This window comes from Drosophila kikkawai, chromosome 2L (genome assembly GCF_030179895.1).
Source record: "Drosophila kikkawai strain 14028-0561.14 chromosome 2L, DkikHiC1v2, whole genome shotgun sequence".
NCBI lineage: Eukaryota > Metazoa > Arthropoda > Insecta > Diptera > Drosophilidae > Drosophila > Drosophila kikkawai.
The window spans coordinates 129876-156602 of NC_091728.1; positions in this window are offsets into that span (position 1 = coordinate 129876).

The following is a 26727-nucleotide window of genomic DNA, read 5'->3' on the forward strand; positions in this document are numbered from 1 at the left end:
AACTGTCCCATGTAGATCGGCTCTCTATGTGGAACCTATTTGACATCTCCCTCTAGCGAATGCAAGTACTGCACTCTCTGAGTCCACAGCAGCTTTCCCTTTCTAGCTAATTCCAAACGACCAAACTAAAATTGTTGTTGTAGGCCTGCAAAAATTTGTTCAGCATCTGCCTACTGCTGCGTTCTGGGCGCCTGGTATTCAAAATGGGAAGGGCGAGATATTGCACTGTGATTTGTGCCGAGTCATTGCTTTTCGCAGTACAAATTTATAAATAGTTCGATTTCATGTACCAGGCGCCCAGAACGCAGCAGTAGGCAGAACAGCTTTCCGAATTGAAATTCATTCAAGTTTGGCTGATTTATGAACCTTTGAAAATTAGTTACTTTTCCCCATAATAAATCGCACCATTTTTCAAAAATATGTAAGTACCATCATTAAAATTCTCAAAAATTGAGAAAAAATTACATTGAAAACGTAGTACGCAGTTTTGTTAAGCTTAGAAAAAGCAACTCAAAACAGCTTTCCGAATTAAATTTCAGGCACTTTTGGATGAATTATGAACATTTGAAAAAGAGGTTTTTTCCTGGCTGAAAAGTACTGTTTTGCTTCTTATTGTTTAAAAAATTCTTTAAAAATTCCAGGTAAGTATTTCAGTAAAACTGAGTAAGCAGCTTTGTTAAGCGTAAAACAACGAACTCAGAACAGCTTTCCGAATTGAAATTCATTTAATTTTGGCTGTTTTATGAACCTTTGAAAATTAGTTACTTTTCCCCATAATAAATCGCACCATTTTTGAAAAAATATTAAAGGGGTACCATCATTAAAATTCTCAAAAATTGAGAAAAAATGACATTGAAAACGTTGTATGCAGTTTTGTTAAGCTTGGAAAAAGCAACTCAAAACAGCTTTCCGAATTAAATTTCAGGCACTTTTGGATGAATTTTGAACATTTGAAAATGAGGTTTTTTTCTGGCTGAGTTATGAACCTATGAAAAGTACTGTTTTGCTTCTTATTGTTTAAAAAATTCTTTAAAAATTCCAGGTAAGTATTTCGTAAAACTGAGTAAGCAGCTTTGTTAAGCGTAAAACAACGAACTCAGAACAGCTTTCCGAATTGAAATTCATTTAATTTTGGCTGTTTTATGAACCTTTGAAAATTAGTTACTTTTCCCCATAATAAATCGCACCATTTTTGAAAAAATATTAAAGGGGTACCATCATTAAAATTCTCAAAAATTGAGAAAAAATGACATTGAAAACGTTGTATGCAGTTTTGTTAAGCTTGGAAAAAGCAACTCAAAACAGCTTTCCGAATTAAATTTCAGGCACTTTTGGATGAATTTTGAACATTTGAAAATGAGGTTTTTTTCTGGCTGAGTTATGAACCTTTGAAAAGTACTGTTTTGCTTCTTATTGTTTAAAAAATTCTTTAAAAATTCCAGGTAAGTATTTCAGTAAAACTGAGTAAGCAGCTTTGTTAAGCGTAAAACAACGAACTCAGAACAGCTTTCCGAATTGAAATTCATTTAATTTTGGCTGTTTTATGAACCTTTGAAAATTAGTTACTTTTCCCCATAATAAATCGCACCATTTTTGAAAAAATATTAAAGGGGTACCATCATTAAAATTCTCAAAAATTGAGAAAAAATGACATTGAAAACGTTGTATGCAGTTTTGTTAAGCTTGGAAAAAGCAACTCAAAACAGCTTTCCGAATTAAATTTCAGGCACTTTTGGATGAATTTTGAACATTTGAAAATGAGGTTTTTTTCTGGCTGAGTTATGAACCTTTGAAAAGTACTGTTTTGCTTCTTATTGTTTAAAAAATTCTTTAAAAATTCCAGGTAAGTATTTCAGTAAAACTGAGTAAGCAGCTTTGTTAAGCGTAAAACAACGAACTCAGAACAGCTTTCCGAATTGAAATTCATTTAATTTTGGCTGTTTTATGAACCTTTGAAAATTAGTTACTTTTCCCCATAATAAATCGCACCATTTTTGAAAAAATATTAAAGGGGTACCATCATTAAAATTCTCAAAAATTGAGAAAACATGACATTGAAAACGTTGTATGCAGTTTTGTTAAGCTTGGAAAAAGCAACTCAAAACAGCTTTCCGAATTAAATTTCAGGCACTTTTGGATGAATTATGAACATTTGTAAATGAGGTTTTTTTCTGGCTGAGTTATGAACCTTTGAAAAGTACTGTTTTGCTTCTTATTGTTTAAAAAATTCTTTAAAAATTCCAGGTAAGTATTTCAGTAAAACTGAGTAAGCAGCTTTGTTAAGCGTAAAACAACGAACTCAGAACAGCTTTCCGAATTGAAATTCATTTAATTTTGGCTGTTTTATGAACCTTTGAAAATTAGTTACTTTTCCCCATAATAAATCGCACCATTTTTGAAAAAATATTAAAGGGGTACCATCATTAAAATTCTCAAAAATTGAGAAAAAATGACATTGAAAACGTTGTATGCAGTTTTGTTAAGCTTGGAAAAAGCAACTCAAAACAGCTTTCCGAATTAAATTTCAGGCACTTTTGGATGAATTATGAACATTTGTAAATGAGGTTTTTTTCTGGCTGAGTTATGAACCTTTGAAAAGTACTGTTTTGCTTCTTATTGTTTAAAAAATTCTTTAAAAATTCCAGGTAAGTATTTCAGTAAAACTGAGTAAGCAGCTTTGTTAAGCGTAAAACAACGAACTCAGAACAGCTTTCCGAATTGAAATTCATTTAATTTTAGCTGTTTTATGAACCTTTGAAAATTAGTTACTTTTCCCCATAATAAATCGCACCATTTTTGAAAAAATATTAAAGGGGTACCATCATTAAAATTCTCAAAAATTGAGAAAAAATGACATTGAAAACGTTGTATGCAGTTTTGTTAAGCTTGGAAAAAGCAACTCAAAACAGCTTTCCGAATTAAATTTCAGGCACTTTTGGATGAATTATGAACATTTGAAAAAGAGGTTTTTTCCTGGCTGAAAAGTACTGTTTTGCTTCTTATTGTTTAAAAAATTCTTTAAAAATTCCAGGTAAGTATTTCAGTAAAACTGAGTAATGCCCATATGATACACTAATGCAGTTTTCATTAATTAGCTACTTCATTAGAACCTTGAAAGAGACCACTATATGTGTAATTTTGTGTAATTTGGCTTGAATTTTGCTTGGATTATTTTGGTAATACGACTACGGTCACACCGACCGTAAAAGGTAAACAAAAAAAAACGGCCGCCATTCGAGGCGTATTACTATGAATTTCTGAATTCCTCGTCGAAGTATTCTTGCATAAATAAATGCAGAATCCTTTAAATTTATGTTTTTAACGTATAATGCTTAAATTTTTTTTAATTATTACCAAAAAAAATGTTTAAATTAATTTTACAGCGTAAGAACCTTGCCCTCGCAAAACATATTATTTTTCCTAATTTTCTAAAATTTTTTCAGTTCAAAAAACCAGCGAAATGATATAAAAATAAAATTCTCATTGTGAGACCATACTGTCAATGAACTGGCTAATACATTTTTCAATTACAATTTTCTTCATTAAACCCGTATTTTGTTATCGAGTATCTAGTATATAATATGTAGATCTATCGATTACCGCGGCAATGAAGTAGCTTATGCATTATTCTAATGCATTAGAGCGCCATAGAGTCGTCTTGCTCGCACTTGTGTAAAACGCTATAGCGCTGTCAAATCTTTAATGAAGTCTCTAATTAATGCGGCAGTGTCATCCCACTATAAGCAGCTTTGTTAAGCGTAAAACAACGAACTCAGAACAGCTTTCCGAATTGAAATTCATTTAATTTTGGCTGTTTTATGAACCTTTGAAAATTAGTTACTTTTCCCCATAATAAATCGCACCATTTTTGAAAAAATATTAAAGGGGTACCATCATTAAAATTCTCAAAAATTGAGAAAAAATGACATTGAAAACGTTGTATGCAGTTTTGTTAAGCTTGGAAAAAGCAACTCAAAACAGCTTTCCGAATTAAATTTCAGGCACTTTTGGATGAATTTTGAACATTTGAAAATGAGGTTTTTTTCTGGCTGAGTTATGAACCTTTGAAAAGTACTGTTTTGCTTCTTATTGCTTAAAAAATTCTTTAAAAATTCCAGGTAAGTATTTCAGTTAAACTGAGTAAGCAGCTTTGTTAAGCGTAAAACAACGAACTCAGAACAGCTTTCCGAATTGAAATTCATTTAATTTTGGCTGTTTTATGAACCTTTGAAAATTAGTTACTTTTCCCCATAATAAATCGCACCATTTTTGAAAAAATATTAAAGGGGTACCATCATTAAAATTCTCAAAAATTGAGAAAAAATGACATTGAAAACGTTGTATGCAGTTTTGTTAAGCTTGGAAAAAGCAACTCAAAACAGCTTTCCGAATTAAATTTCAGGCACTTTTGGATGAATTTTGAACATTTGAAAATGAGGTTTTTTTCTGGCTGAGTTATGAACCTTTGAAAAGTACTGTTTTGCTTCTTATTGTTTAAAAAATTCTTTAAAAATTCCAGGTAAGTATTTCAGTAAAACTGAGTAAGCAGCTTTGTTAAGCGTAAAACAACGAACTCAGAACAGCTTTCCGAATTGAAATTCATTTAATTTTGGCTGTTTTATGAACCTTTGAAAATTAGTTACTTTTCCCCATAATAAATCGCACCATTTTTGAAAAAATATTAAAGGGGTACCATCATTAAAATTCTCAAAAATTGAGAAAAAATGACATTGAAAACGTTGTATGCAGTTTTGTTAAGCTTGGAAAAAGCAACTCAAAACAGCTTTCCGAATTAAATTTCAGGCACTTTTGGATGAATTTTGAACATTTGAAAATGAGGTTTTTTTCTGGCTGAGTTATGAACCTTTGAAAAGTACTGTTTTGCTTCTTATTGTTTAAAAAATTCTTTAAAAATTCCAGGTAAGTATTTCAGTAAAACTGAGTAAGCAGCTTTGTTAAGCGTAAAACAACGAACTCAGAACAGCTTTCCGAATTGAAATTCATTTAATTTTGGCTGTTTTATGAACCTTTGAAAATTAGTTACTTTTCCCCATAATAAATCGCACCATTTTTGAAAAAATATTAAAGGGGTACCATCATTAAAATTCTCAAAAATTGAGAAAACATGACATTGAAAACGTTGTATGCAGTTTTGTTAAGCTTGGAAAAAGCAACTCAAAACAGCTTTCCGAATTAAATTTCAGGCACTTTTGGATGAATTATGAACATTTGTAAATGAGGTTTTTTTCTGGCTGAGTTATGAACCTTTGAAAAGTACTGTTTTGCTTCTTATTGTTTAAAAAATTCTTTAAAAATTCCAGGTAAGTATTTCAGTAAAACTGAGTAAGCAGCTTTGTTAAGCGTAAAACAACGAACTCAGAACAGCTTTCCGAATTGAAATTCATTTAATTTTAGCTGTTTTATGAACCTTTGAAAATTAGTTACTTTTCCCCATAATAAATCGCACCATTTTTGAAAAAATATTAAAGGGGTACCATCATTAAAATTCTCAAAAATTGAGAAAAAATGACATTGAAAACGTTGTATGCAGTTTTGTTAAGCTTGGAAAAAGCAACTCAAAACAGCTTTCCGAATTAAATTTCAGGCACTTTTGGATGAATTATGAACATTTGTAAATGAGGTTTTTTTCTGGCTGAGTTATGAACCTTTGAAAAGTACTGTTTTGCTTCTTATTGTTTAAAAAATTCTTTAAAAATTCCAGGTAAGTATTTCAGTAAAACTGAGTAAGCAGCTTTGTTAAGCGTAAAACAACGAACTCAGAACAGCTTTCCGAATTGAAATTCATTTAATTTTAGCTGTTTTATGAACCTTTGAAAATTAGTTACTTTTCCCCATAATAAATCGCACCATTTTTGAAAAAATATTAAAGGGGTACCATCATTAAAATTCTCAAAAATTGAGAAAAAATGACATTGAAAACGTTGTATGCAGTTTTGTTAAGCTTGGAAAAAGCAACTCAAAACAGCTTTCCGAATTAAATTTCAGGCACTTTTGGATGAATTTTGAACATTTGAAAATGAGGTTTTTTTCTGGCTGAGTTATGAACCTTTGAAAAGTACTGTTTTGCTTCTTATTGCTTAAAAAATTCTTTAAAAATTCCAGGTAAGTATTTCAGTTAAACTGAGTAAGCAGCTTTGTTAAGCGTAAAACAACGAACTCAGAACAGCTTTCCGAATTGAAATTCATTTAATTTTGGCTGTTTTATGAACCTTTGAAAATTAGTTACTTTTCCCCATAATAAATCGCACCATTTTTGAAAAAATATTAAAGGGGTACCATCATTAAAATTCTCAAAAATTGAGAAAACATGACATTGAAAACGTTGTATGCAGTTTTGTTAAGCTTGGAAAAAGCAACTCAAAACAGCTTTCCGAATTAAATTTCAGGCACTTTTGGATGAATTATGAACATTTGAAAATGAGGTTTTTTTCTGGCTGAGTTATGAACCTTTGAAAAGTACTTTTTTGCTTCTTATTGTTTAAAAAATTCTTTAAAAATTACAGGTAAGTATTTCAGTAAAACTGAGTAAGCAGCTTTGTTAAGCGTAAAACAACGAACTCAGAACAGCTTTCCGAATTGAAATTCATTCAATTTTGGCTGATTTATGAACCTTTGAAAATTAGTTACTTTTCCCCATAATAAATCACACCATTTTTGCAAAAATATGTACCATCATTAAAATTCTCAAAAATTGAGAAAAAATGACATTGAAAACGTAGTATGCAGTTTTGTTAAGCTTAGAAAGGGCAACTCAAAACAGTTTTCCGAATTGAATTTCATGCGTTTTTGGCCGAGTTATGAGCTATATAGCAAAATAGCTAGATGAGCATCACTGGCAGTTAGTGAGATGCCTATAATTTATAAAAAACCCTCATAACTCGGCCAAAAACGCATGAAATTCAATTCGGAAAACTGTTTTGAGTTGCCCTTTCTAAGCTTAACAAAACTGCATACTTAGAAAGGGCAACTCAGAACAGTTTTCCGAATTGAATTTCATGCGTTTTTGGCCGAGTTATGAGCTATATAGCAAAATAGCTAGATGAGCATCACTGGCAGTTAGTGAGATGCCTATAATTTATAAAAAACCCTCATAACTCGGCCAAAAACGCATGAAATTCAATTCGGAAAGCTGTTCTGAGTTGCCTTTCCTAAGCTTAACAAAACTGCATACTAGGTTTTGAATTTCGTGCATTTTTGGCCGAGTTGTGAAGTTCACATTTTTATAGGTAAGTATTTTAGCAAAACTGAGTATGCAGTTTTGTTAAGCATAGAAAAGGCAAGTCAGAACAGCTTTCCAAGTTCAATTTCATGCGTTTTTGGCCGAGTTATGAGGTTTTTTCTCATTTTTGGTTGATATTTTTTATAAATTATAGGTAAGTATTTTAGCAAAACTGATTATGCAGTTTTTTTAAGCTTAGAAAGGGCAACTCAGAACAGTTTTCCGAATTCAATTTCATGCGTTTTTGGCCGAGTTATGAGGGTTTTTTCTCATTTTTTGTTGATATTTTTTATAAATTAAAGGTAAGTATTTTAGCAAAACTGAGTATGCAGTTTTGTTAAGCTTAGAAAGGGCAACTCAAAACAGTTTTCCGAATTGAATTTCATGCGTTTTTGGCCGAGTTATGAGCTATATAGCAAAATAGCTAGATGAGCATCACTGGCAGTTAGTGAGATGCCTATAATTTATAAAAAACCCTCATAACTCGGCCAAAAACGCATGAAATTCAATTCGGAAAGCTGTTCTGAGTTGCCTTTCCTAAGCTTAACAAAACTGCATACTAGGTTTTGAATTTCGTGCATTTTTGGCCGAGTTGTGAAGTTCACATTTTTATAGGTAAGTATTTTAGCAAAACTGAGTATGCAGTTTTGTTAAGCATAGAAAAGGCAAGTCAGAACAGCTTTCCAAGTTCAATTTCATGCGTTTTTGGCCGAGTTATGATGGTTTTTCTCATTTTTGGTTGATATTTTTTATAAATTATAGGTAAGTATTTTAGCAAAACTGATTATGCAGTTTTTTTAAGCTTAGAAAGGGCAACTCAGAACAGTTTTCCGAATTCAATTTCATGCGTTTTTGGCCGAGTTATGAGGGTTTTTCTCATTTTTTGTTGATATTTTTTATAAATTAAAGGTAAGTATTTTAGCAAAACTGAGTATGCAGTTTTGTTAAGCTTAGAAAGGGCAACTCAAAACAGTTTTCCGAATTGAATTTCATGCGTTTTTGGCCGAGTTATGAGCTATATAGCAAAATAGCTAGATGAGCATCACTGGCAGTTAGTGAGATGCCTATAATTTATAAAAAACCCTCATAACTCGGCCAAAAACGCATGAAATTCAATTCGGAAAGCTGTTCTGAGTTGCCTTTCCTAAGCTTAAAAAAACTGCATAATCAGTTTTGCTAAAATACTTACCTATAATTTATAAAAAATATCAACCAAAAATGAGAAAAACCATCATAACTCGGCCAAAAACGCATGAAATTGAACTTGGAAAGCTGTTCTGACTTGCCTTTTCTATGCTTAACAAAACTGCATACTCAGTTTTGCTAAAATACTTACCTATAAAAATGTGAACTTCACAACTCGGCCAAAAATGCACGAAATTCAAAACCTAGTATGCAGTTTTGTTAAGCTTGGAAAAAGCAACTCAAAACAGCTTTCCGAATTAAATTTCAGGCACTTTTGGATGAATTATGAACATTTGAAAATGAGGTTTTTTTCTGGCTGAGTTATGAACCTTTGAAAAGTACTGTTTTGCTTCTTATTGTTTAAAAAATTCTTTAAAAATTCCAGGTAAGTATTTCAGTAAAACTGAGTAAGCAGCTTTGTTAAGCGTAAAACAACGAACTCAGAACAGCTTTCCGAATTGAAATTCATTTAATTTTGGCTGTTTTATGAACCTTTGAAAATTAGTTACTTTTCCCCATAATAAATCGCACCATTTTTGAAAAAATATTAAAGGGGTACCATCATTAAAATTCTCAAAATTTGAGAAAAAATGACATTGAAAACGTTGTATGCAGTTTTGTTAAGCTTAGAAAAAGCAACTCAAAACAGCTTTCCGAATTAAATTTCAGGCACTTTTGGATTAATTATGAACATTTGAAAATGAGGTTTTTTTCTGGCTGAGTTATGAACCTTTGAAAAGTACTGTTTTGCTTCTTATTGTTTAAAAAATTCTTTAAAAATTCCAGGTAAGTATTTCAGTAAAACTGAGTAAGCAGCTTTGTTAAGCGTAAAACAACGAACTCAGAACAGCTTTCCGAATTGAAATTCATTTAATTTTGGCTGTTTTATGAACCTTTGAAAATTAGTTACTTTTCCCCATAATAAATCGCACCATTTTTGAAAAAATATTAAAGGGGTACCATCATTAAAATTCTCAAAAATTGAGAAAACATGACATTGAAAACGTTGTATGCAGTTTTGTTAAGCTTGGAAAAAGCAACTCAAAACAGCTTTCCGAATTAAATTTCAGGCACTTTTGGATGAATTATGAACATTTGTAAATGAGGTTTTTTTCTGGCTGAGTTATGAACCTTTGAAAAGTACTGTTTTGCTTCTTATTGTTTAAAAAATTCTTTAAAAATTCCAGGTAAGTATTTCAGTAAAACTGAGTAAGCAGCTTTGTTAAGCGTAAAACAACGAACTCAGAACAGCTTTCCGAATTGAAATTCATTTAATTTTAGCTGTTTTATGAACCTTTGAAAATTAGTTACTTTTCCCCATAATAAATCGCACCATTTTTGAAAAAATATTAAAGGGGTACCATCATTAAAATTCTCAAAAATTGAGAAAAAATGACATTGAAAACGTTGTATGCAGTTTTGTTAAGCTTGGAAAAAGCAACTCAAAACAGCTTTCCGAATTAAATTTCAGGCACTTTTGGATGAATTATGAACATTTGAAAAAGAGGTTTTTTCCTGGCTGAAAAGTACTGTTTTGCTTCTTATTGTTTAAAAAATTCTTTAAAAATTCCAGGTAAGTATTTCAGTAAAACTGAGTAAGCAGCTTTGTTAAGCGTAAAACAACGAACTCAGAACAGCTTTCCGAATTGAAATTCATTTAATTTTGGCTGTTTTATGAACCTTTGAAAATTAGTTACTTTTCCCCATAATAAATCGCACCATTTTTGAAAAAATATTAAAGGGGTACCATCATTAAAATTCTCAAAAATTGAGAAAAAATGACATTGAAAACGTTGTATGCAGTTTTGTTAAGCTTGGAAAAAGCAACTCAAAACAGCTTTCCGAATTAAATTTCAGGCACTTTTGGATGAATTTTGAACATTTGAAAATGAGGTTTTTTTCTGGCTGAGTTATGAACCTTTGAAAAGTACTTTTTTGCTTCTTATTGTTTAAAAAATTCTTTAAAAATTCCAGGTAAGTATTTCAGTTAAACTGAGTAAGCAGCTTTGTTAAGCGTAAAACAACGAACTCAGAACAGCTTTCCGAATTGAAATTCATTTAATTTTGGCTGTTTTATGAACCTTTGAAAATTAGTTACTTTTCCCCATAATAAATCGCACCATTTTTGAAAAAATATTAAAGGGGTACCATCATTAAAATTCTCAAAAATTGAGAAAACATGACATTGAAAACGTTGTATGCAGTTTTGTTAAGCTTGGAAAAAGCAACTCAAAACAGCTTTCCGAATTAAATTTCAGGCACTTTTGGATGAATTATGAACATTTGAAAATGAGGTTTTTTTCTGGCTGAGTTATGAACCTTTGAAAAGTACTTTTTTGCTTCTTATTGTTTAAAAAATTCTTTAAAAATTACAGGTAAGTATTTCAGTAAAACTGAGTAAGCAGCTTTGTTAAGCGTAAAACAACGAACTCAGAACAGCTTTCCGAATTGAAATTCATTCAATTTTGGCTGATTTATGAACCTTTGAAAATTAGTTACTTTTCCCCATAATAAATCACACCATTTTTGCAAAAATATGTACCATCATTAAAATTCTCAAAAATTGAGAAAAAATGACATTGAAAACGTAGTATGCAGTTTTGTTAAGCTTAGAAAGGGCAACTCAAAACAGTTTTCCGAATTGAATTTCATGCGTTTTTGGCCGAGTTATGAGCTATATAGCAAAATAGCTAGATGAGCATCACTGGCAGTTAGTGAGATGCCTATAATTTATAAAAAACCCTCATAACTCGGCCAAAAAGCTTGGAAAAAGCAACTCAAAACAGCTTTCCGAATTAAATTTCAGGCACTTTTGGATGAATTTTGAACATTTGAAAATGAGGTTTTTTTCTGGCTGAGTTATGAACCTTTGAAAAGTACTTTTTTGCTTCTTATTGTTTAAAAAATTCTTTAAAAATTCCAGGTAAGTATTTCAGTTCAACTGAGTAAGCAGCTTTGTTAAGCGTAAAACAACGAACTCAGAACAGCTTTCCGAATTGAAATTCATTCAATTTTGGCTGATTTATGAACCTTTGAAAATTAGTTACTTTTCCCCATAATAAATCACACCATTTTTGCAAAAATATGTACCATCATTAAAATTCTCAAAAATTGAGAAAAAATGACATTGAAAACGTAGTATGCAGTTTTGTTAAGCTTAGAAAGGGCAACTCAAAACAGTTTTCCGAATTGAATTTCATGCGTTTTTGGCCGAGTTATGAGGGTTTTTCTCATTTTTTGTTGATATTTTTTATAAATTAAAGGTAAGTATTTTAGCAAAACTGAGTATGCAGTTTTGTTAAGCTTAGAAAGGCCAAGTTATGAGGGTTTTTCTCATTTTTTGTTGATATTTTTTATAAATTAAAGGTAAGTATTTTAGCAAAACTGAGTATGCAGTTTTGTTAAGCTTAGAAAGGCCAACTCAAAACAGGTTTCCGAATTGAATTTCATGCGTTTTTGGCCGAGTTATGAGCTATATAGCAAAATAGCTAGATGGGCATCACTGGCAGTTAGTGAGATGCCTATAATTTATAAAAAACCCTCATAACTCGGCCAAAAACGCATGAAATTCAATTCGGAAAGCTGTTCTGAGTTGCCTTTTCTAAGCTTAACAAAACTGCATACTAGGTTTTGAATTTCGTGCATTTTTGGCCGAGTTGTGAAGTTCACATTTTTATAGGTAAGTACTTTAGCAAAACTGAGTATGCAGTTTTGTTAAGCATAGAAAAAGCAAGTCAGAACAGCTTTCCAAATTCAATTTCATGCGTTTTTGGCCGAGTTATGGGGGTTTTTCTCATTTTTTGTTGATATTTTTTATAAATTAAAGGTAAGTATTTTAGCAAAACTGAGTATGCAGTTTTGTTAAGCTTAGAAAGGGCAACTCAAAACAGTTTTCCGAATTGAATTTCATGCGTTTTTGGCCGAGTTATGAGCTATATAGCAAAATAGCTAGATGAGCATCACTGGCAGTTAGTGAGATGCCTATAATTTATAAAAAACCCTCATAACTCGGCCAAAAACGCATGAAATTCAATTCGGAAAGCTGTTCTGAGTTGCCTTTTCTAAGCTTAACAAAACTGCATACTAGGTTTTGAATTTCGTGCATTTTTGGCCGAGTTGTGAAGTTCACATTTTTATAGGTAAGTACTTTAGCAAAACTGAGTATGCAGTTTTGTTAAACATAGAAAAGGCAAGTCAGAACAGCTTTCCAAATTCAATTTCATGCGTTTTTGGCCGAGTTATGAGGGTTTTTCTCATTTTTTGTTGATATTTTTTATAAATTAAAGGTAAGTATTTCAGCAAAACTGAGTATGCAGTTTTGTTAAGCTTAGAAAGGGCAACTCAAAACAGTTTTCCGAATTGAATTTCATGCGTTTTTGGCCGAGTTATGAGCTATATAGCAAAATAGCTAGATGAGCATCACTGGCCGTTATTGAGATGCCTATAATTTATAAAAAACCCTCATAACTCGGCCAAAAACGCATGAAATTCAATTCGGAAAGCTGTTCTGAGTTGCCTTTTCTAAGCTTAACAAAACTGCATACTAGGTTTTGAATTTCGTGCATTTTTGGGCGAGTTGTGAAGTTCACATTTTTATAGGTAAGTATTTTAGCAAAACTGAGTATGCAGTTTTGTTAAGCATAGAAAAGGCAAGTCAGAACAGCTTTCCAAATTCAATTTCATGCGTTTTTGGCCGAGTTATGAGGGTTTTTTATAAATTATAGGCATCTCAATAACTGCCAGTGATGCTCATCTAGCTATTTTGCTATATAGCTCATAACTCGGCCAAAAACGCATGAAATTCAATTCGGAAAACTGTTTTGAGTTGCCCTTTCTAAGCTTAACAAAACTGCATACTCAGTTTTGCTAAAATACTTACCTTTAATTTATAAAAAATATCAACAAAAAATGAGAAAAACCCTCATAACTCGGCCAAAAACGCATGAAATTGAATTTGGAAAGCTGTTCTGACTTGCCTTTTCTATGTTTAACAAAACTGCATACTCAGTTTTGCTAAAGTACTTACCTATAAAAATGTGAACTTCACAACTCGGCCAAAAATGCACGAAATTCAAAACCTAGTATGCACTTTTGGATGAATTATGAACATTTGAAAATGAGGTTTTTTTCTGGCTGAGTTATGAACCTTTGAAAAGTACTTTTTTGCTTCTTATTGTTTAAAAAATTCTTTAAAAATTACAGGTAAGTATTTCAGTAAAACTGAGTAAGCAGCTTTGTTAAGCGTAAAACAACGAACTCAGAACAGCTTTCCGAATTGAAATTCATTCAATTTTGGCTGATTTATGAACCTTTGAAAATTAGTTACTTTTCCCCATAATAAATCACACCATTTTTGCAAAAATATGTACCATCATTAAAATTCTCAAAAATTGAGAAAAAATGACATTGAAAACGTAGTATGCAGTTTTGTTAAGCTTAGAAAGGGCAACTCAAAACAGTTTTCCGAATTGAATTTCATGCGTTTTTGGCCGAGTTATGAGCTATATAGCAAAATAGCTAGATGAGCATCACTGGCAGTTAGTGAGATGCCTATAATTTATAAAAAACCCTCATAACTCGGCCAAAAAGCTTGGAAAAAGCAACTCAAAACAGCTTTCCGAATTAAATTTCAGGCACTTTTGGATTCGGAAAGCTGTTCTGAGTTGCCTTTTCTAAGCTTAACAAAACTGCATACTAGGTTTTGAATTTCGTGCATTTTTGGCCGAGTTGTGAAGTTCACATTTTTATAGGTAAGTACTTTAGCAAAACTGAGTATGCAGTTTTGTTAAACATAGAAAAGGCAAGTCAGAACAGCTTTCCAAATTCAATTTCATGCGTTTTTGGCCGAGTTATGAGGGTTTTTCTCATTTTTTGTTGATATTTTTTATAAATTAAAGGTAAGTATTTTAGCAAAACTGAGTATGCAGTTTTGTTAAGCTTAGAAAGGGCAACTCAAAACAGTTTTCCGAATTGAATTTCATGCGTTTTTGGCCGAGTTATGAGCTATATAGCAAAATAGCTAGATGAGCATCACTGGCAGTTATTGAGATGCCTATAATTTATAAAAAACCCTCATAACTCGGCCAAAAACGCATGAAATTCAATTCGGAAAGCTGTTCTGAGTTGCCTTTTCTAAGCTTAACAAAACTGCATACTAGGTTTTGAATTTCGTGCATTTTTGGCCGAGTTGTGAAGTTCACATTTTTATAGGTAAGTATTTTAGCAAAACTGAGTATGCAGTTTTGTTAAGCATAGAAAAGGCAAGTCAGAACAGCTTTCCAAATTCAATTTCATGCGTTTTTGGCCGAGTTATGAGGGTTTTTCTCATTTTTTGTTGATATTTTTTATAAATTAAAGGTAAGTATTTTAGCAAAACTGAGTATGCAGTTTTGTTAAGCTTAGAAAGGCCAACTCAAAACAGTTTTCCGAATTGAATTTCATGCGTTTTTGGCCGAGTTATGAGCTATATAGCAAAATAGCTAGATGGGCATCACTGGCAGTTAGTGAGATGCCTATAATTTATAAAAAACCCTCATAACTCGGCCAAAAACGCATGAAATTCAATTCGGAAAGCTGTTCTGAGTTGCCTTTTCTAAGCTTAACAAAACTGCATACTAGGTTTTGAATTTCGTGCATTTTTGGCCGAGTTGTGAAGTTCACATTTTTATAGGTAAGTATTTTAGCAAATCTGAGTATGCAGTTTTGTTAAGCATAGAAAAGGCAAGTCAGAACAGCTTTCCAAATTCAATTTCATGCGTTTTTGGCCGAGTTATGAGGGTTTTTCTCATTTTTTGTTGATATTTTTTATAAATTAAAGGTAAGTATTTTAGCAAAACTGAGTATGCAGTTTTGTTAAGCTTAGAAAGGGCAACTCAAAACAGTTTTCCGAATTGAATTTCATGCGTTTTTGGCCGAGTTATGAGCTATATAGCAAAATAGCTAGATGAGCATCACTGGCAGTTAGTGAGATGCCTATAATTTATAAAAAACCCTCATAACTCGGCCAAAAACGCATGAAATTCAATTCGGAAAGCTGTTCTGAGTTGCCTTTTCTAAGCTTAACAAAACTGCATACTAGGTTTTGAATTTCGTGCATTTTTGGCCGAGTTGTGAAGTTCACATTTTTATAGGTAAGTACTTTAGCAAAACTGAGTATGCAGTTTTGTTAAGCATAGAAAAGGCAAGTCAGAACAGCTTTCCAAATTCAATTTCATGCGTTTTTGGCCGAGTTATGAGGGTTTTTCTCATTTTTTGTTGATATTTTTTATAAATTAAAGGTAAGTATTTTAGCAAAACTGAGTATGCAGTTTTGTTAAGCTTAGAAAGGGCAACTCAAAACAGTTTTCCGAATTGAATTTCATGCGTTTTTGGCCGAGTTATGAGCTATATAGCAAAATAGCTAGATGAGCATCACTGGCAGTTAGTGAGATGCCTATAATTTATAAAAAACCCTCATAACTCGGCCAAAAACGCATGAAATTCAATTCGGAAAGCTGTTCTGAGTTGCCTTTTCTAAGCTTAACAAAACTGCATACTAGGTTTTGAATTTCGTGCATTTTTGGCCGAGTTGTGAAGTTCACATTTTTATAGGTAAGTATTTTAGCAAAACTGAGTATGCAGTTTTGTTAAACATAGAAAAGGCAAGTCAGAACAGCTTTCCAAATTCAATTTCATGCGTTTTTGGCCGAGTTATGAGGGTTTTTCTCATTTTTTGTTGATATTTTTTATAAATTAAAGTATTTTAGCAAAGCTGAGTATGCAGTTTTGTTAAGCTTAGAAAGGGCAACTCAAAACAGTTTTCCGAATTGAATTTCATGCGTTTTTGGCCGAGTTATGAGCTATATAACAAAATAGCTAGATGAGCATCACTGGCAGTTAGTGAGATGCCTATAATTTATAAAAAACCCTCATAACTCGGCCAAAAACGCATGAAATTCAATTCGGAAAGCTGTTCTGAGTTGCCTTTTCTAAGCTTAACAAAACTGCATACTAGGTTTTGAATTTCGTGCATTTTTGGCCGAGTTGTGAAGTTCACATTTTTATAGGTAAGTATTTTAGCAAAACGGAGTATGCAGTTTTGTTAAGCATAGAAAAGGCAAGTCAGAACAGCTTTCCAAATTCAATTTCATGCGTTTTTGGCCGAGTTATGAGGGTTTTTCTCATTTTTTGTTGATATTTTTTATAAATTAAAGGTAAGTATTTTAGCAAAACTGAGTATGCAGTTTTGTTAAGCTTAGAAAGGGCAACTCAAAACAGTTTTCCGAATTGAATTTCATGCGTTTTTGGCCGAGTTATGAGCTATATAGCAAAATAGCTAGATGAGCATCACTGGCAGTTATTGAGATGCCTATAATTTATAAAAAACCCTCATAACTCGGCCAAAAACGCATGAAATTCAATTCGGAAAGCTGTTCTGAGTTGCCTTTTCTAAGCTTAACAAAACTGCATACTAGGTTTTGAATTTCGTGCATTTTTGGCCGAGTTGTGAAGTTCACATTTTTATAGGTAAGTATTTTAGCAAAACTGAGTATGCAGTTTTGTTAAGCATAGAAAAGGCAAGTCAGAACAGCTTTCCAAATTCAATTTCATGCGTTTTTGGCCGAGTTATGAGGGTTTTTCTCATTTTTTGTTGATATTTTTTATAAATTAAAGGTAAGTATTTTAGCAAAACTGAGTATGCAGTTTTGTTAAGCTTAGAAAGGCCAACTCAAAACAGTTTTCCGAATTGAATTTCATGCGTTTTTGGCCGAGTTATGAGCTATATAGCAAAATAGCTAGATGGGCATCACTGGCAGTTAGTGAGATGCCTATAATTTATAAAAAACCCTCATAACTCGGCCAAAAACGCATGAAATTCAATTCGGAAAGCTGTTCTGAGTTGCCTTTTCTAAGCTTAACAAAACTGCATACTAGGTTTTGAATTTCGTGCATTTTTGGCCGAGTTGTGAAGTTCACATTTTTATAGGTAAGTATTTTAGCAAATCTGAGTATGCAGTTTTGTTAAGCATAGAAAAGGCAAGTCAGAACAGCTTTCCAAATTCAATTTCATGCGTTTTTGGCCGAGTTATGAGGGTTTTTCTCATTTTTTGTTGATATTTTTTATAAATTAAAGGTAAGTATTTTAGCAAAACTGAGTATGCAGTTTTGTTAAGCTTAGAAAGGGCAACTCAAAACAGTTTTCCGAATTGAATTTCATGCGTTTTTGGCCGAGTTATGAGCTATATAGCAAAATAGCTAGATGAGCATCACTGGCAGTTAGTGAGATGCCTATAATTTATAAAAAACCCTCATAACTCGGCCAAAAACGCATGAAATTCAATTCGGAAAGCTGTTCTGAGTTGCCTTTTCTAAGCTTAACAAAACTGCATACTAGGTTTTGAATTTCGTGCATTTTTGGCCGAGTTGTGAAGTTCACATTTTTATAGGTAAGTACTTTAGCAAAACTGAGTATGCAGTTTTGTTAAGCATAGAAAAGGCAAGTCAGAACAGCTTTCCAAATTCAATTTCATGCGTTTTTGGCCGAGTTATGAGGGTTTTTCTCATTTTTTGTTGATATTTTTTATAAATTAAAGGTAAGTATTTTAGCAAAACTGAGTATGCAGTTTTGTTAAGCTTAGAAAGGGCAACTCAAAACAGTTTTCCGAATTGAATTTCATGCGTTTTTGGCCGAGTTATGAGCTATATAGCAAAATAGCTAGATGAGCATCACTGGCAGTTAGTGAGATGCCTATAATTTATAAAAAACCCTCATAACTCGGCCAAAAACGCATGAAATTCAATTCGGAAAGCTGTTCTGAGTTGCCTTTTCTAAGCTTAACAAAACTGCATACTAGGTTTTGAATTTCGTGCATTTTTGGCCGAGTTGTGAAGTTCACATTTTTATAGGTAAGTATTTTAGCAAAACTGAGTATGCAGTTTTGTTAAACATAGAAAAGGCAAGTCAGAACAGCTTTCCAAATTCAATTTCATGCGTTTTTGGCCGAGTTATGAGGGTTTTTCTCATTTTTTGTTGATATTTTTTATAAATTAAAGTATTTTAGCAAAGCTGAGTATGCAGTTTTGTTAAGCTTAGAAAGGGCAACTCAAAACAGTTTTCCGAATTGAATTTCATGCGTTTTTGGCCGAGTTATGAGCTATATAACAAAATAGCTAGATGAGCATCACTGGCAGTTAGTGAGATGCCTATAATTTATAAAAAACCCTCATAACTCGGCCAAAAACGCATGAAATTCAATTCGGAAAGCTGTTCTGAGTTGCCTTTTCTAAGCTTAACAAAACTGCATACTAGGTTTTGAATTTCGTGCATTTTTGGCCGAGTTGTGAAGTTCACATTTTTATAGGTAAGTATTTTAGCAAAACGGAGTATGCAGTTTTGTTAAGCATAGAAAAGGCAAGTCAGAACAGCTTTCCAAATTCAATTTCATGCGTTTTTGGCCGAGTTATGAGGGTTTTTCTCATTTTTTGTTGATATTTTTTATAAATTAAAGGTAAGTATTTTAGCAAAACTGAGTATGCAGTTTTGTTAAGCTTAGAAAGGGCAACTCAAAACAGTTTTCCGAATTGAATTTCATGCGTTTTTGGCCGAGTTATGAGCTATATAGCAAAATAGCTAGATGAGCATCACTGGCAGTTAGTGAGATGCCTATAATTTATAAAAAACCCTCATAACTCGGCCAAAAACGCATGAAATTCAATTCGGAAAGCTGTTCTGAGTTGCCTTTTCTAAGCTTAACAAAACTGCATACTAGGTTTTGAATTTCGTGCATTTTTGGCCGAGTTGTGAAGTTCACATTTTTATAGGTAAGTATTTTAGCAAACCTGAGTATGCAGTTTTGTTAAGCATAGAAAAGGCAAGTCAGTCCAAATTCAATTTCATGCGTTTTTGGCCGAGTTATGAGGGTTTTTCTCATTTTTTGTTGATATTTTTTATAAATTAAAGGTAAGTATTTTAGCAAAACTGAGTATGCAGTTTTGTTAAGCTTAGAAAGGGCAACTCAAAACAGTTTTCCGAATTGAATTTCATGCGTTTTTGGCCGAGTTATGAGCTATATAGCAAAATAGCTAGATGAGCATCACTGGCAGTTAGTGAGATGCCTATAATTTATAAAAAACCCTCATAACTCGGCCAAAAACGCATGAAATTCAATTCGGAAAGCTGTTCTGAGTTGCCTTTTCTAAGCTTAACAAAGCTGCATACTAGGTTTTGAATTTCGTGCATTTTTGGCCGAGTTGTGAAGTTCACATTTTTATAGGTAAGTACTTTAGCAAAACTGAGTATGCAGTTTTGTTAAGCATAGAAAAGGCAAGTCAGAACAGCTTTCCAAATTCAATTTCATGCGTTTTTGGCCGAGTTATGAGGGTTTTTCTCATTTTTTGTTGATATTTTTTATAAATTAAAGGTAAGTATTTTAGCAAAACTGAGTATGCAGTTTTGTTAAGCTTAGAAAGGGCAACTCAAAACAGTTTTCCGAATTGAATTTCATGCGTTTTTGGCCGAGTTATGAGCTATATAGCAAAATAGCTAGATGAGCATCACTGGCAGTTAGTGAGATGCCTATAATTTATAAAAAACCCTCATAACTCGGCCAAAAACGCATGAAATTCAATTCGGAAAGCTGTTCTGAGTTGCCTTTTCTAAGCTTAACAAAACTGCATACTAGGTTTTGAATTTCGTGCATTTTTGGCCGAGTTGTGAAGTTCACATTTTTATAGGTAAGTATTTTAGCAAACCTGAGTATGCAGTTTTGTTAAGCATAGAAAAGGCAAGTCAGTCCAAATTCAATTTCATGCGTTTTTGGCCGAGTTATGAGGGTTTTTCTCATTTTTTGTTGATATTTTTTATAAATTAAAGGTAAGTATTTTAGCAAAACTGAGTATGCAGTTTTGTTAAGCTTAGAAAGGGCAACTCAAAACAGTTTTCCGAATTGAATTTCATGCGTTTTTGGCCGAGTTATGAGCTATATAGCAAAATAGCTAGATGAGCATCACTGGCAGTTAGTGAGATGCCTATAATTTATAAAAAACCCTCATAACTCGGCCAAAAACGCATGAAATTCAATTCGGAAAGCTGTTCTGAGTTGCCTTTTCTAAGCTTAACAAAGCTGCATACTAGGTTTTGAATTTCGTGCATTTTTGGCCGAGTTGTGAAGTTCACATTTTTATAGGTAAGTACTTTAGCAAAACTGAGTATGCAGTTTTGTTAAGCATAGAAAAGGCAAGTCAGAACAGCTTTCCAAATTCAATTTCATGCGTTTTTGGCCGAGTTATGAGGGTTTTTCTCATTTTTTGTTGATATTTTTTATAAATTAAAGGTAAGTATTTTAGCAAAACTGAGTATGCAGTTTTGTTAAGCTTAGAAAGGGCAACTCAAAACAGTTTTCCGAATTGAATTTCATGCGTTTTTGGCCGAGTTATGAGCTATATAGCAAAATAGCTAGATGAGCATCACTGGCAGTTAGTGAGATGCCTATAATTTATAAAAAACCCTCATAACTCGGCCAAAAACGCATGAAATTCAATTCGGAAAGCTGTTCTGAGTTGCCTTTTCTAAGCTTAACAAAACTGCATACTAGGTTTTGAATTTCGTGCATTTTTGGCCGAGTTGTGAAGTTCACATTTTTATAGGTAAGTATTTTAGCAAAACTGAGTATGCAGTTTTGTTAAGCATAGAAAAGGCAAGTCAGAACAGCTTTCCAAATTCAATTTCATGCGTTTTTGGCCGAGTTATGAGGGTTTTTCTCATTTTTTGTTGATATTTTTTATAAATTAAAGGTAAGTATTTTAGCAAAACTGAGTATGCAGTTTTGTTAAGCTTAGAAAGGGCAACTCAAAACAGTTTTCCGAATTGAATTTCATGCGTTTTTGGCCGAGTTATGAGCTATATAGCAAAATAGCTAGATGAGCATCACTGGCAGTTAGTGAGATGCCTATAATTTATAAAAAACCCTCATAACTCGGCCAAAAACGCATGAAATTCAATTCGGAAAGCTGTTCTGAGTTGCCTTTTCTAAGCTTAACAAAGCTGCATACTAGGTTTTGAATTTCGTGCATTTTTGGCCGAGTTGTGAAGTTCACATTTTTATAGGTAAGTACTTTAGCAAAACTGAGTATGCAGTTTTGTTAAGCATAGAAAAGGCAAGTCAGAACAGCTTTCCAAATTCAATTTCATGCGTTTTTGGCCGAGTTATGAGGGTTTTTCTCATTTTTTGTTGATATTTTTTATAAATTAAAGGTAACTATTTTAGCAAAACTGAGTATGCAGTTTTGTTAAGCTTAGAAAGGGCAACTCAAAACAGTTTTCCGAATTGAATTTCATGCGTTTTTGGCCGAGTTATGAGCTATATAGCAAAATAGCTAGATGAGCATCACTGGCAGTTAGTGAGATGCCTATAATTTATAAAAAACCCTCATAACTCGGCCAAAAACGCATGAAATTCAATTCGGAAAGCTGTTCTGAGTTGCCTTTTCTAAGCTTAACAAAGCTGCATACTAGGTTTTGAATTTCGTGCATTTTTGGCCGAGTTGTGAAGTTCACATTTTTATAGGTAAGTATTTTAGCAAAACTGAGTATGCAGTTTTGTTAAGCATAGAAAAGGCAAGTCAGAACAGCTTTCCAAATTCAATTTCATGCGTTTTTGGCCGAGTTATGAGGGTTTTTCTCATTTTTTGTTGATATTTTTTATAAATTAAAGGTAAGTATTTTAGCAAAACTGAGTATGCAGTTTTGTTAAGCTTAGAAAGGCCAACTCAAAACAGTTTTCCGAATTGAATTTCATGCGTTTTTGGCCGAGTTATGAGCTATATAGCAAAATAGCTAGATGAGCATCACTGGCAGTTAGTGAGATGCCTATAATTTATAAAAAACCCTCATAACTCGGCCAAAAACGCATGAAATTCAATTCGGAAAGCTGTTCTGAGTTGCCTTTTCTAAGCTTAACAAAACTGCATACTAGGTTTTGAATTTCGTGCATTTTTGGCCGAGTTGTGAAGTTCACATTTTTATAGGTAAGTATTTTAGCAAACCTGAGTATGCAGTTTTGTTAAGCATAGAAAAGGCAAGTCAGAACAGCTTTCCAAATTCAATTTCATGCGTTTTTGGCCGAGTTATGAGGGTTTTTCTCATTTTTTGTTGATATTTTTTATAAATTAAAGGTAAGTATTTTAGCAAAACTGAGTATGCAGTTTTGTTAAGCTTAGAAAGGGCAACTCAAAACAGTTTTCCGAATTGAATTTCATGCGTTTTTGGCCGAGTTATGAGCTATATAGCAAAATAGCTAGATGAGCATCACTGGCAGTTAGTGAGATGCCTATAATTTATAAAAAACCCTCATAACTCGGCCAAAAACGCATGAAATTCAATTCGGAAAGCTGTTCTGAGTTGCCTTTTCTAAGCTTAACAAAACTGCATACTAGGTTTTGAATTTCGTGCATTTTTGGCCGAGTTGTGAAGTTCACATTTTTATAGGTAAGTACTTTAGCAAAACTGAGTATGCAGTTTTGTTAAGCATAGAAAAGGCAAGTCAGAACAGCTTTCCAAATTCAATTTCATGCGTTTTTGGCCGAGTTATGAGGGTTTTTCTCATTTTTTGTTGATATTTTTTATAAATTAAAGGTAAGTATTTTAGCAAAACTGAGTATGCAGTTTTGTTAAGCTTAGAAAGGGCAACTCAAAACAGTTTTCCGAATTGAATTTCATGCGTTTTTGGCCGAGTTATGAGCTATATAGCAAAATAGCTAGATGAGCATCACTGGCAGTTAGTGAGATGCCTATAATTTATAAAAAACCCTCATAACTCGGCCAAAAACGCATGAAATTCAATTCGGAAAGCTGTTCTGAGTTGCCTTTTCTAAGCTTAACAAAACTGCATACTAGGTTTTGAATTTCGTGCATTTTTGGCCGAGTTGTGAAGTTCACATTTTTATAGGTAAGTACTTTAGCAAAACTGAGTATGCAGTTTTGTTAAGCATAGAAAAGGCAAGTCAGAACAGCTTTCCAAATTCAATTTCATGCGTTTTTGGCCGAGTTATGAGGGTTTTTCTCATTTTTTGTTGATATTTTTTATAAATTAAAGGTAAGTATTTTAGCAAAACTGAGTATGCAGTTTTGTTAAGCTTAGAAAGGGCAACTCAAAACAGTTTTCCGAATTGAATTGCATGCGTTTTTGGCCGAGTTATGAGCTATATAGCAAAATAGCTAGATGAGCATCACTGGCAGTTAGTGAGATGCCTATAATTTATAAAAAACCCTCATAACTCGGCCAAAAACGCATGAAATTCAATTCGGAAAGCTGTTCTGAGTTGCCTTTTCTAAGCTTAACAAAACTGCATACTGCATGCAGTTTTGTTAAGCATAGAAAAGGCAAGTCAGAACAGCTTTCCAAATTCAATTTCATGCGTTTTTGGCCGAGTTATGAGGGTTTTTCTCATTTTTTGTTGATATTTTTTATAAATTAAAGGTAACTATTTTAGCAAAACTGAGTATGCAGTTTTGTTAAGCTTAGAAAGGGCAACTCAAAACAGTTTTCCGAATTGAATTTCATGCGTTTTTGGCCGAGTTATGAGCTATATAGCAAAATAGCTAGATGAGCATCACTGGCAGTTAGTGAGATGCCTATAATTTATAAAAAACCCTCATAACTCGGCCAAAAACGCATGAAATTCAATTCGGAAAGCTGTTCTGAGTTGCCTTTTCTAAGCTTAACAAAGCTGCATACTAGGTTTTGAATTTCGTGCATTTTTGGCCGAGTTGTGAAGTTCACATTTTTATAGGTAAGTATTTTAGCAAAACTGAGTATGCAGTTTTGTTAAGCATAGAAAAGGCAAGTCAGAACAGCTTTCCAAATTCAATTTCATGCGTTTTTGGCCGAGTTATGAGGGTTTTTCTCATTTTTTGTTGATATTTTTTATAAATTAAAGGTAAGTATTTTAGCAAAACTGAGTATGCAGTTTTGTTAAGCTTAGAAAGGCCAACTCAAAACAGTTTTCCGAATTGAATTTCATGCGTTTTTGGCCGAGTTATGAGCTATATAGCAAAATAGCTAGATGAGCATCACTGGCAGTTAGTGAGATGCCTATAATTTATAAAAAACCCTCATAACTCGGCCAAAAACGCATGAAATTCAATTCGGAAAGCTGTTCTGAGTTGCCTTTTCTAAGCTTAACAAAACTGCATACTAGGTTTTGAATTTCGTGCATTTTTGGCCGAGTTGTGAAGTTCACATTTTTATAGGTAAGTATTTTAGCAAACCTGAGTATGCAGTTTTGTTAAGCATAGAAAAGGCAAGTCAGAACAGCTTTCCAAATTCAATTTCATGCGTTTTTGGCCGAGTTATGAGGGTTTTTCTCATTTTTTGTTGATATTTTTTATAAATTAAAGGTAAGTATTTTAGCAAAACTGAGTATGCAGTTTTGTTAAGCTTAGAAAGGGCAACTCAAAACAGTTTTCCGAATTGAATTTCATGCGTTTTTGGCCGAGTTATGAGCTATATAGCAAAATAGCTAGATGAGCATCACTGGCAGTTAGTGAGATGCCTATAATTTATAAAAAACCCTCATAACTCGGCCAAAAACGCATGAAATTCAATTCGGAAAGCTGTTCTGAGTTGCCTTTTCTAAGCTTAACAAAACTGCATACTAGGTTTTGAATTTCGTGCATTTTTGGCCGAGTTGTGAAGTTCACATTTTTATAGGTAAGTACTTTAGCAAAACTGAGTATGCAGTTTTGTTAAGCATAGAAAAGGCAAGTCAGAACAGCTTTCCAAATTCAATTTCATGCGTTTTTGGCCGAGTTATGAGGGTTTTTCTCATTTTTTGTTGATATTTTTTATAAATTAAAGGTAAGTATTTTAGCAAAACTGAGTATGCAGTTTTGTTAAGCTTAGAAAGGGCAACTCAAAACAGTTTTCCGAATTGAATTTCATGCGTTTTTGGCCGAGTTATGAGCTATATAGCAAAATAGCTAGATGAGCATCACTGGCAGTTAGTGAGATGCCTATAATTTATAAAAAACCCTCATAACTCGGCCAAAAACGCATGAAATTCAATTCGGAAAGCTGTTCTGAGTTGCCTTTTCTAAGCTTAACAAAACTGCATACTAGGTTTTGAATTTCGTGCATTTTTGGCCGAGTTGTGAAGTTCACATTTTTATAGGTAAGTACTTTAGCAAAACTGAGTATGCAGTTTTGTTAAGCATAGAAAAGGCAAGTCAGAACAGCTTTCCAAATTCAATTTCATGCGTTTTTGGCCGAGTTATGAGGGTTTTTCTCATTTTTTGTTGATATTTTTTATAAATTAAAGGTAAGTATTTTAGCAAAACTGAGTATGCAGTTTTGTTAAGCTTAGAAAGGGCAACTCAAAACAGTTTTCCGAATTGAATTGCATGCGTTTTTGGCCGAGTTATGAGCTATATAGCAAAATAGCTAGATGAGCATCACTGGCAGTTAGTGAGATGCCTATAATTTATAAAAAACCCTCATAACTCGGCCAAAAACGCATGAAATTCAATTCGGAAAGCTGTTCTGAGTTGCCTTTTCTAAGCTTAACAAAACTGCATACTAGGTTTTGAATTTCGTGCATTTTTGGCCGAGTTGTGAAGTTCACATTTTTATAGGTAAGTATTTTAGCAAACCTGAGTATGCAGTTTTGTTAAGCATAGAAAAGGCAAGTCAGAACAGCTTTCCAAATTCAATTTCATGCGTTTTTGGCCGAGTTATGAGGGTTTTTCTCATTTTTGGTTGATATTTTTTATAAATTAAAGGTAAGTATTTTAGCAAAACTGAGTATGCAGTTTTGTTAAGCTTAGAAAGGGCAACTCAAAACAGTTTTCCGAATTGAATTTCATGCGTTTTTGGCCGAGTTATGAGCTATATAGCAAAATAGCTAGATGAGCATCACTGGCAGTTAGTGAGATGCCTATAATTTATAAAAAACCCTCATAACTCGGCCAAAAACGCATGAAATTCAATTCGGAAAGCTGTTCTGAGTTGCCTTTTCTAAGCTTAACAAAACTGCATACTAGGTTTTGAATTTCGTGCATTTTTGGCCGAGTTGTGAAGTTCACATTTTTATAGGTAAGTATTTTAGCAAACCTGAGTATGCAGTTTTGTTAAGCATAGAAAAGGCAAGTCAGAACAGCTTTCCAAATTCAATTTCATACGTTTTTGGCCGAGTTATGAGGGTTTTTCTCATTTTTGGTTGATATTTTTTATAAATTAAAGGTAAGTATTTTAGCAAAACTGAGTATGCAGTTTTGTTAAGCTTAGAAAGGGCAACTCAAAACAGTTTTCCGAATTGAATTTCATGCG